Genomic DNA, 12024 nt, shown 5'->3' on the forward strand with positions numbered 1-12024 from the left:
GGGTGCAGAGAGGACAACAACCTGCTGTTGAAGATTTAGTTTTAGAAATGACAATGACAGCTCTACTGCCTGTAACATAATCTATGAACAATGAACATATTTACCTACCTACCTTCATGAAATTGCATCTTTTTTGGTCTACATTACTATATTGCCCATTTTATTTGGCTTTGACTTTTCAAGACTGTCAAAAGACTCAAAAGCTAATACCTCAGTGAAGGAAATGTCTCTGTATCTAAGGTTTCAAGGTAATTTCTAATTTTTTAATAAGTAGAAACTAAATTATCTAAACCTTTTGAAATTTGATCTTGTTACTAAAACAGCTGGAAATACAAGTCAATTAGATATTCTGTGGGGATATTTCAGTACAAGTCCATTGTCCTACACAGAAATGGTGAAGTATGTGTGGGGAGAAGGGGCAAAAAGAGAGTACAGGGGTATATCTATCATACTTACTCAGTAATTTAAGAATGTCTGGTGTTGACTTTAATCAGTACACATTGCTGGATTAGGTAGCTCTGAAATCAGTAGAAAGGTGATTCAAGAAGACGTAAGAGTAAAGGGTGCGAAAGAATATTTATAAGCATTTTTATTTCTTCTTTTTTCAAAGAGACTATCTACATGCCCAAGTCTAATCATAATGTTATGTTCAGAATGTGTAAAGGGACTGACGTTCGTAATAAAGTGACTCACATTTCTTCGTGAAAAATTCCACTAAAATTGCAATGCCCAATATGTATGTAATGTAACGTAAAATGTTAATTAGGGATCGATCAATCTATGTTGATTAAGGAGTCGGTAGCGCCTCGCCTTGCCATGTCAAATGGAGGAGTGACCATCACGACTTGCACTTTTTCTTCTCTTGTCGGGCATTAAGATTTCTAAAGAAGAGAAACCAGTCGGTAGAAATGCCGACTCTTTCCAACACTTCAAAATTAGCCAGATTTTACATCTCCTTATGACAAGTGTTCTACATACTGGTTAGCTATCTACATATCTACTACTCGATTTGTATGGAAGTATGACATGTAGACACATTATGGTAGCTAATTACTTGGATGCTGTATAGTCTAAGATTTTTTTTCTGTTTTTCAAATCTCAACATCCTCCGTGCTTAGAATTTGAAAGTTAATAAAAGCATGATTTATTCAATCTCTTAATTAGACTTGAATAAGATTTTAATGATAATTACGTTTGTCATGTCCCCAGAGGAACCTACGTATAAGGCGCTGTCACTTATTGTCATCGTAAATTAGAGATCCATTCAATCCGCTACCGTGCTTAGAATTTGAAAGTTAATAAAAGCATGATTTATTCAATCTCTTAATTAGACTTGAATAAGATTTTAATGATAATTGCGTTTGCCATGTCCCCAGAGGAACCTACGTATAAGGCGCTGTCACTTATTGTCATAGAATCTAGTTTTTAACAAGTTTGGAATTGGAAACGAGATAAAAGCCTAGTTTGACACCGGACCAATAATGTCTCCATTAAACTGGAGACACTCTCTCCTGTGCAGAGTTCTTGTACAAAATGTTAAGTATACAAACAGGTAGGGAACAGGTATCCTCTGGATCAATAAAATTTCCAACATCAGGTTCATAATTAGGAATGTGATATAGTAGGGGTTAAGGAGAGCAATAAAAGAGAATGAAAAGGGAGACTTATGGGTCTGTATACTCTGTATAGTTCTAATGGAATCAAGACTATTATTAACTTCTTTGAAGGATATCCAGGTTATTTTGTTTATCTGTTTTTAATAATAGATAATAGGTATGTTACCTATCACCTATCGTACCTATGTACATATCGTACCCGCGGATTTGGCGATTATGCTCGCGGATTTCGCGATTATGTTCGCGGATTTGGCGATTATGTTCGCGGATTTGGCGATTTTGTTCGCGAATTTCGCGATTATGTTCGCGGATTTGGCGATTATGTTCGCAGATTTGGCGATTATGGATTTGGCGATTATGTTCGCGGATTTGCCGATTATGTTCGCGGATTTCGCGATATGTTCGCGGATTTGGCGATTATGATCGCGGATTTGCGTGCTTAGAATTTGAAAGTTAATAAAAGCATGATTTATTCAATCTCTTAATTAGACTTGAATAAGATTTTAATGATAATTGCGTTTGTCATGTCCCCAGAGGAACCTACGTATAAGGCACTGTCACTTATTGTCATCGTAAATTAGAGATCCATTCAATCCGCTATCTAGAATCTAGTTTTTAACAAGTTTGGAATTGGAAACGAGATAAAAGCCTAGTTTGACACCGGACCAATAATGTCTCCATTAAACTGGAGACACTCTCTCCCGTGCAGAGTTCTTGTAAAAAATGTCAAGTATACAAACAGGTAGGGAACAGGTATCCTCTGGATCAATAAAATTTCCAACATCAGGTTCATAATTAGGAATGTGACTATAGTAGGGGTTAAGGAGAGAAATAAAAGAGAACGAAAAGGGAGACCTAGCTCTGGATAGTTCTAATGGAATCAAGACTATTATTCACTTCTTTGAAGGAGAGGGAAATTTGACACATCCACCAACTTTTAACATAGGTGCTTACCCTTACCCAACCTGCACGCACCTATAAACCCTTTGCCTATCATCGACCCTGGGTACCCGTGTGATAAAACCAACCATCAATTAATAGTCATTAGAGATTTCAACCGATATTCATCTCAATAAATGTTTTATGACTTGGTTTTTTTAACGCTTCCATATAAATTTTACATTTTAAAGTATCTTTCGCAGATGTCTTGGTTTTGGTCAATGGTGATAGTTAGTTAGGTGATCGGAGGTCCAAGTTAATTTTCAAATCTTTCTACCTTTGCTACCACTTACCAAATTCATTATGTTCGCGGGTTTCGCGATTATGTTCGCGGATTTCGCGATTATGTTCGCAGATTTCGCGATTATGTTCGCGGATATTATGTTCGCGGATTTCGCGATTATGTTCGCGGATTTCGCGATTATGTTCGCGGATTTGGCGATTTTGTACGCGGATTTCGTGACTATGTTCGCGGATTTCGCGATTATGTTCGCGGATTTCGCGATTTTGTTCGCGGATTTCGCGATTATGTTCGCGGATTTTGTGATTATGATGTTCGCGGATTTCGCGATTATGTTCGCGGATTTCGCGATTATGTTCGCGGATTTCGCGATTATGTTCGCGGATTTGCGCTACCACTTACCAAATTCTGGTATGTATTTAAATACATAACTCCAGCTCTAGATAACAGGTGCCGGTGTGGAGTTATATTAAAGCGGAAGATTCTCGCTTTGACAAACTAATCTTTTAAGAACCTAAAAACTAAATTGAAAATGTTGGTTTCGAAGGCCTCAAAGCATTTTATTTTTTGCCAAGTAGCATGTGCAAAAATATGCAAGTGCAGTACAAGAAGGTGGGAGGACTTTGATGTGTGGTCCAAATCCAGACCACTGAGTAATTGCACAATATAAAATGGCCGAAATTGAGTCTTCAGATACACGAAACATAAATGCAACGTGCATAATTATGACGCAACACGAACTTCATAAAGAGATAGGAAGACATGCACGTACAACATTCTGCTGAGGGCCGATAATACCATAAGTGGTGGTACCCAAAAAGAACCCTGTCGGTTCCCAAACTTCGATGGTATTGATAAGAAAAAACTTCAAGAGGAAGATCCCCCCAAGAAACCTTTGTCTATAGTCTATGTCTTTGTGGTTCCAGAGCAAAGAATGAGGCAAACAATGAAATTATAGATAGACCAGTCTCACATACCTGTGCAAGGAAGATCCCCCCAAGAAACCTTTGTCTATAGTCTATGTCTTTGTGGTTCCAGAGCAAAGAATGAGGCAAACAATGAAATTGTAGATAGACCAGTGTCACATACATGTGCATAAAGATATCCTGGGTTTTCGTTTTGAAGATCACAATATCAAAGTAGGACTTTGGTTGAGGACCACTTGGCATGATGTGTAGGTAAAAGTAGAGGATCCGTGAATCTATCTCCTAACATGCATCCTTGCATCCTGTGAATCAAGACTCGAGACTCACTAGATTTTTTCGGAAACAGTCAAAAAGGAAATGAGAATTTGAAGTCTACAGAGGAAGAGAATAGTAAGCACATTAAGTGCTGATGGACCGTTGATTGTGAGTAGAAACAAAGCTTAACTGTACGCAGATTAGAAGTAGGTACTCGCATTATGTACGTAGGTACTTACATCCTCTTTATACCCAAGATATTATTGACATTTTCAGTGCCTATACTTACCTGGGTACATATTGCAAATAGGTACATCGAAAAAGTGTAAATGGCACATCCACCATAAACATATAAAACATATTTTTCCTCTTCCTCGGCGAACATATTGCAAATAGGTACATCCAAAAAAGTGTAAATGGCACATCCACCATAAACATATAAAACATATTTTTCCTCTTCCTCGGTAGGTACGTAGGTATTTTCAAAAGCTGCTTGTCTTTAAAAGTTTAACGAGAAAGAAATATGATTTATCTAAGTAAAATACGGTGTCCTAGGCACTGAAGAGTATAATTCAAAACGCCAGTACATATTGCAAATAGGTACATCCAAAAAAGTGTAAATGGCACATCCACCATAAACATATAAAACATATTTTTCCTCTTCCTCGGTACGTAGTTATTTTCAAAAGCTGCTTGTCTTTAAAAGTTTAACGAGAAAGAAATATGATTTATCTAAGTAAAAGAAGCTGTCCTAGGCACTGAAGAAGATAATTCAAAACGCCAAAGCAATTTTATAACTCATACTCAAGCCTTAATATTATGAAAATTTTAATGAAAATCAGCAGCGTAGGTCAGAGGAAAGGATATTACCTATTGCTATTCGTTTCCAAAGTTCAAGTAGGTAGGTACTTTTTATTTTCATCCAAATAAAGTTAGGGCTTAGTCCCTTCTGCTGCCCATTTTTCTGATCATCCAAAGTCCTCATGGAATGTCCAATTTTATTTCTTTAGAATCCTTCCAAAATTTGATTTCCTATGTTTTTGAAGTTCTTCATTCAAACTTGAACAAACACAGAACTCTTTGTCTCATATAAGTTTTATTTCTTGACTAGCTTCTTCAAGGTCATTGTGAATCTTCCAGAAGAGAATTGATAATACCTACTTTGTTTTAATTTTGCCTCACATAAGACTCCATAAGAGGTTAAAGTTTTCAACTCTTACAAGACGAGTTCTCTTGTGACCTCATTGTAGAGCAGTTTCGTAAATATTCTTTGAGTGATGTCATCCATGGAAATTAAGAGATTACGTACATTACCCTTTTGAATAGCAGAGTCAGTTTTGATAGTTTACTCTGAAACAAACGAGGAGAAGAAAATGAGATTTTCACAAAATAAGAATCATCTTGAAGGAAATTACCAATGCATCCATCAATACCCATTGGTGTTCGAGTTTAGAGATTCCTGAAGGAATTAAAATGACTTCAGAATTAAAGAGTCTCTCTTTATCAGCATCAAAACCAATGGCTATCTTTTAAAATAGCCATCTAGATCCACTGCTTATAAAACCGATAACGATTGAACGATTCATACTTGGACTTTATTATTAGGTACCTAATAGTATGTTAAGGTAAGGTATACGAGTATAAAGTCTTCAGGAGATCGTTACACCTTACTTTGAACATTACTTGTTAAGGAAGGACCTACTTTTTCCTGCTTAATGATACGGTATAGAAATTATGATTCAAAATAATTATTTATTACCAACTTTATTGTTTCAATTGATCAGATAAATTGTAAAGGGTGACCTAAGGCTGGAAATTTATCTTTTAACTCATTGAGTTCTAAATTATCTTCTTTTACATCCGCTTGGAATAAAATAGTTAGTCAACACGTACGAGTATTCAGGCTAGCTTTATGTAGGTACCTATTAGGATTTAGTTTTATGGTACCTGTAGACAAGCTAAAGAAATAGCAAAGGTTGAGTGCGAAGGGCATTCATTCGTAAAATTTGCAGCCAAAACCAAATGTCAGCCCAAAGCAATCACCCTAGTTAGAGCTGATTGAGAGGCTGACGAAAAACGCCGACCCCGTCTGTACATGGGAAAAGGCGAAGAAGAAAATTTCCTACTTTATCATGGGAAATACTGGCCTATATCTTCAGTCTCTAGTTATCAAGGACAGTTCCACCCTATATCTTCAGGACGTTGTGTAATTAAAAGTTAGGTAGGTAGCTCAAGACGGATTCAGTTATGTTGAATTCTGGATTCTGACAGGTTATCAAGGACAGTTCCACCCTATATCTTCAGGACGTTGTGTAATTAAAAGTTAGGTAGGTAACTCAAGACGGATTCAGTTATGTTGGATTCTGACAATTAAAGTTCCTTGTGTTATGATTCAGATAGACAGTTATTTGATTTAATTGCTCTGAAATATTTACCTTAATTGCCCAACACCTCAGTCTCGGTTTTATGATCTACAGTTGCTATACGATTGTTTTCTCTTCGAATGTAATATGATTGTCTTTGATCTGAAGTCGAAGAAAATACATAAACTAAAATTTAAAGTTTTGAATAGACCTTTACATATTGTGTAAAGCTTTCAGTTTTATGCTAAAACACAATCATAACCTACTACATACTAGATTAAAGTTAGCTATCTACATATCTACTACTCGATTTGTATGGAAGTATGACATGTAGACACATTATGGTAGCTAATTACTTGGATGCTGTAGTCTAAGATTTTTTTTTCTGTTTTTCAAATCTCAACATCCTCCGTGCTTGGAATTTGAAAGTTATTAAAAGCATGATTTATTCAATCTCTTAATTAGACTTGAATAAGATTTTAATGATAATTACGTTTGTCATGTTCCCAGAGGAACCTACGTATAAGACGGCCCAAGTCTAATCATAATGTTATGTTCAGAATGTGTAAAGGGACTGACGTTCGTAATAAAGTGACTCACATTTCTTCGTGAAAAATTCCACTAAAATTGCAATGCCCAATATGTATGTAATGTAACGTAAAATGTTAATTAGGGATCGATCAATCTATGTTGATTAAGGAGTCGGTAGCGCCTCGCCTTGCCATGTCAAATGGAGGAGTGACCATCACGACTTGCACTTTTTCTTCTCTTGTCGGGCATTAAGATTTCTAAAGAAGAGAAACCAGTCGGTAGAAATGCCGACTCTTTCCAACACTTCAAAATTAGCCAGATTTTACATCTCCTTATGACAAGTGTTCTACATACTGGTTAGCTATCTACATATCTACTACTCGATTTGTATGGAAGTATGACATGTAGACACATTATGGTAGCTAATTACTTGGATGCTGTATAGTCTAAGATTTTTTTTCTGTTTTTCAAATCTCAACATCCTCCGTGCTTGGAATTTGAAAGTTATTAAAAGCATGATTTATTCAATCTCTTAATTAGACTTGAATAAGATTTTAATGATAATTACGTTTGTCATGTTCCCAGAGGAACCTACGTATAAGACGCTGTCACTTATTGTCATCGTAAATTAGAGATCCATTCAATCCGCTATCTAGAATCTAGTTTTTAACAAGTTTGGAATTGGAAACGAGATAAAAGCCTAGTTTGACACCGGACCAATAATGTCTCCATTAAACTGGAGACACGCTCTCCTGTGCAGAGTTCTTGTACAAAATGTTAAGTATACAAACAGGTAGGGAACAGGTATCCTCTGGATCAATAAAATTTCCAACATCAGGTTCATAATTAGGAATGTGAATATAGTAGACACCTGCCTCGGTGGTGTAGTGGTCACGGCACTTGCCTGGTAAACAGATGGTTAGCTATCTACATATCTACTACTCGATTTGTATGGAAGTATGACATGTAGACACATTATGGTAGCTAATTACTTGGATGCTGTATAGTCTAAGATTTTTTTTCTGTTTTTCAAATCTCAACATCCTCCGTGCTTGGAATTTGAAAGTTATTAAAAGCATGATTTATTCAATCTCTTAATTAGACTTGAATAAGATTTTAATGATAATTACGTTTGTCATGTTCCCAGAGGAACCTACGTATAAGACGCTGTCACTTATTGTCATCGTAAATTAGAGATCCATTCAATCCGCTATCTAGAATCTAGTTTTTAACAAGTTTGGAATTGGAAACGAGATAAAAGCCTAGTTTGACACCGGACCAATAATGTCTCCATTAAACTGGAGACACTCTCTCCCGTGCAGAGTTCTTGTAAAAAATGTCAAGTATACAAACAGGTAGAGAACAGGTATCCTCTGGATCAATAAAATTTCCAACATCAGGTTCATAATTAGGAATGTGAATATAGTTGGGGTTAAGGAGAGCAATAAAAGAGAATGAAAAGGGAGACTTATGGGTCTGTATGGTCTTTATAGTTCTAATGGAATCAAAAATGTTATTCTCATCTTTGAAGGAGAGGGAAATTTGACACATCCACCAACTTTTAACATAGGTGCTTACCCTTACCCAACCTGCACGCACCTATAAACCCTTTGCCTATCATCGACCCTGGGTAGCCGTTTGATAAACCCAACCATCAATTAATAGTCATTAGAAATTTCAACCGACATTCATTTCAATAAATGTTTTATGACTTGATTTTTTTAACGCTTCCATAAATTTTACAATTTAAAGTATCTTTCGCAGATGTCTTGGTTTTGGTCAATGGTGATAGTTACTTAGGTGATCGGAGGTCCAAGTTAATTTTTAAATCTTTCTACCTTTGCTACCACTTACCAGATTCTGGTAGGTATGTATTTAAATACATAAGTCCAGCTCTAGATAACAGGTGCCGATGCCGGTGTGAAGTTCAGGAAGGAAGATTCTCGCATTAACATTATGGTCTTTTAGGAATCTAAAAACAAAATTTAAAACATTTTGCCTCAACACCATTTTCCCTCAAATATAAAATGTGCAAAAAATATGGAAGATGGAAGTGCATTACAAATGCGGATTTTGCGATTATGTTCGCGGATTTGGCAATTATGTTCGCGGATTCGCGTCCCGAATCGACATTTTGGATATTTGGCAAGCCTGTAGATTTGACAGAAATAGTTTTTCAATTTGTATGATCGCCTGGTATTTCTAGTTATGCAATGTGCTAAACTCACATAAATAACTTGAGGCCTTAAGCAATACCTATTTTTTTCCTTTCAATAAAAATAAAATTAATATTTTTCAACAACTACTATTTGACGATGTTCATATTCCTAGTAGGTATATATTTAGATAACCTACCTACCTACCTACCTACTTCGACTATTCTATTATCTGAAGGAATAAATAAACTTACAATTCAATAAACAATTTTCGCCTCTCATTTTCAACAGGACAAACCCATGATCTTTCCATAATCCAGACCACACTGAGTAATTGCACAATATAAAATGGCCGAAATTGAGTCTTCAGATACACGAAACATGAGTGCAACGTACATAATTATGACGCAACACGAACTTCATAAAGAGATAGGAAGACATGCACGTATAACATTCTGCTGAGGGCCGATAATACCATAAGTGGTGGTACCCAAAAAAATAACCATGTCAGTTCACAAACTTCGATGGGATTGATAGGAAAAAACTTCAAAAGGAAGATCCCCCCAAGAAACCTTTGTCTATAGTCTATGTCTTTGTGGTTCCAGAGCAAAGAATGAGGCAAACAATAAAATTGTAGATAGACCAGTGTCACATACCTGTGCATAAAGATATCCTGAGTTTTCGTTTTGAAGATCACAATATCAAAGTAGGACTTTGGTTGAGGAACTTGAGGACCACTTTGCATGATGTGTAGGTAAAAGTAGAGGATCCGTGAATCCATCTCCTAATATGCATCCTTGCATCCTGTGAATCAAGACTCGAGACTCCGAGCCACAGAATCGTGACTTCATATCCGCCATTGTTGTACTTTGAAGTTCTTCATTCAAACTTGAACAAACACAGAACTCTTTGTCTCATATAAGTTTTATTTCTTGACTAGCCTCTTCAAGGTCATTCTGAATCTTCCAGAAGAGAATCTTGAACAAACACAGAACTCTTTGTCTCATATAAGTTTTATTTCTTGACTAGCTTCTTCAAGGTCATTCTGAATCTTCCAGAAGAGAAAATATAAGTTTTATTTCTTGACTAGCTTCTTCAAGGTCATTCTGAATCTTCCAGAAGAGAATTGATAATACTTTGTTTTAATTTTGCCTTCTCATAAGACTCCATAAGAGGTTAAAGTTTTCAACTCTTACAAGACGAGTTCTCTTGTGACCTCATTGTAGAGCAGTTTTGTAATTATTTTTTGAGTGATGTCATCCATGGAAATTAAGAGATTACGTACATTACATAGATGAGACCCTTTTGAATAGCACAGTAACAGTATTGATATGCTTACTTTGAATTAAACGAGAAGAAAATGAGATTTTCACAAAAATAAATTGCAGAAACATCTTGGAGGAAATTACAAATGCATTCATCAAAACCGATTGGTGTTCAAGTTTGGAGACTTTCCCTGAGGGAACAAAAACGACTCTAAAGAGTCTCTCTTTATTAGCATCAAAAATTCAAAACCAATGGCTATCTCTTAAAATAGCTATTTAGATTCTATGTAGATATACAGCTTATAAAACCGATAACGATTCATACTTACACTTTATTATTACCTAATAGTATAGGTACATAGTGAGGGTATACGAGTATAAAGTCTTCAGGAGATCGTTACACCTTACTTTGAACATTACTTGTTAAGGAAGGACCTACTTTTTCCTGCTTAATGATACGGTATAGAAATTATGATTCAAAATAATCATTTATAACCAACTTTATTGTTTCAATTGATCAGATAAATTGTGAAGGGTGACCTAAGGCTGGAAATTTATCTTACGTTTAAGTAACTCATTGAGATCTAAATTTATCTGCTTTTACATCCGCTTGGAATAAAATAGCTAGTCAACACGTACGAGTATTCAGGCTAGCTTTATGTAGGTAGGTACCTATGTATATTCATTCGTAAAATTTGCTTACTTTTTTCTCCCAGCAGCGTTGATAGCAAAAACATGAACCTTGGAGATATGCTGCAAGGTTCAAGTTAGCCCTTCCTTAGACCAGAAGCGAAACAAATGAGTACCGAGTCATAGCTTAAAACAAAAACCGACAGAATAAGTACATGACCTATTCAAAAGATGTTTCAAAATAGAAATGAAAACTGAATAAAATACAAGGTGAGTCTTTCTAGACATTGCAGCATTGAACCGTAATGCAAAGATGACAAAAGTGACAAGATGCAAAATATAGTGAAAGTAAATTAATAACGAAAGTGTTTCTTTAGAAACATCCTTCATAATAGGAAACTTTAAGCATACATGTACCTACAAATAAAAACAAAGAAATAGTAAGAGGGAAAGGAAGTATAGGTACCTAATAAGTGCATTATTTTCCTTCCTATAGGATAAGGAAAGTAAAAAACCATGTACCTACAAAGTACAAAGGAGTAGGTCCTATAAAGAACTTGAACAAGAAAGAGGCAAAATAACATTAGATGCATAAATAGGTAATACATACGTAAATATTAGGTAAAAGAAAGGAGCACATGCTAAAACTCTCACTTGTAGATACCCATACCCAATACATACTTGCATATGTTAGCTGATGACCTTTGAATAAGTACCTATGTAGATATTATTTTCATCCAAATAAAGTTAGGGCTTAGACCCTTCTGCTGCCCATTTTTCTGATCATCCAAAGTCCTCATGGAATGTCCAATTTTTATTTCTTTAGAATCCTTCCAAAATTTGTTTTCCTATGTCCGGCACTGCCAACAGGAATAATAATGATATTATTAGGTTCGACTATGAACATAACGGTTCCTTTGTATAAATAATCAGAATTTATTCTATTATGTATCATTCATTTAGAGCCTTGTGAATTTTTGAAGAAATTCTACATATTGTGTTTTGTCTTTTTCTTCATCTTATAGGTACATCTTCTTCTTCCCTACATATTGTGTTTTGTCTTTTTCTTCATCTACATCTTCTTCTTCATCCAGCATTCATC

Source organism: Diaphorina citri, unplaced genomic scaffold (genome assembly GCF_000475195.1).
Source record: "Diaphorina citri unplaced genomic scaffold, Diaci psyllid genome assembly version 1.1 scaffold708, whole genome shotgun sequence".
In the NCBI taxonomy this organism is placed as follows: domain Eukaryota; kingdom Metazoa; phylum Arthropoda; class Insecta; order Hemiptera; family Psyllidae; genus Diaphorina; species Diaphorina citri.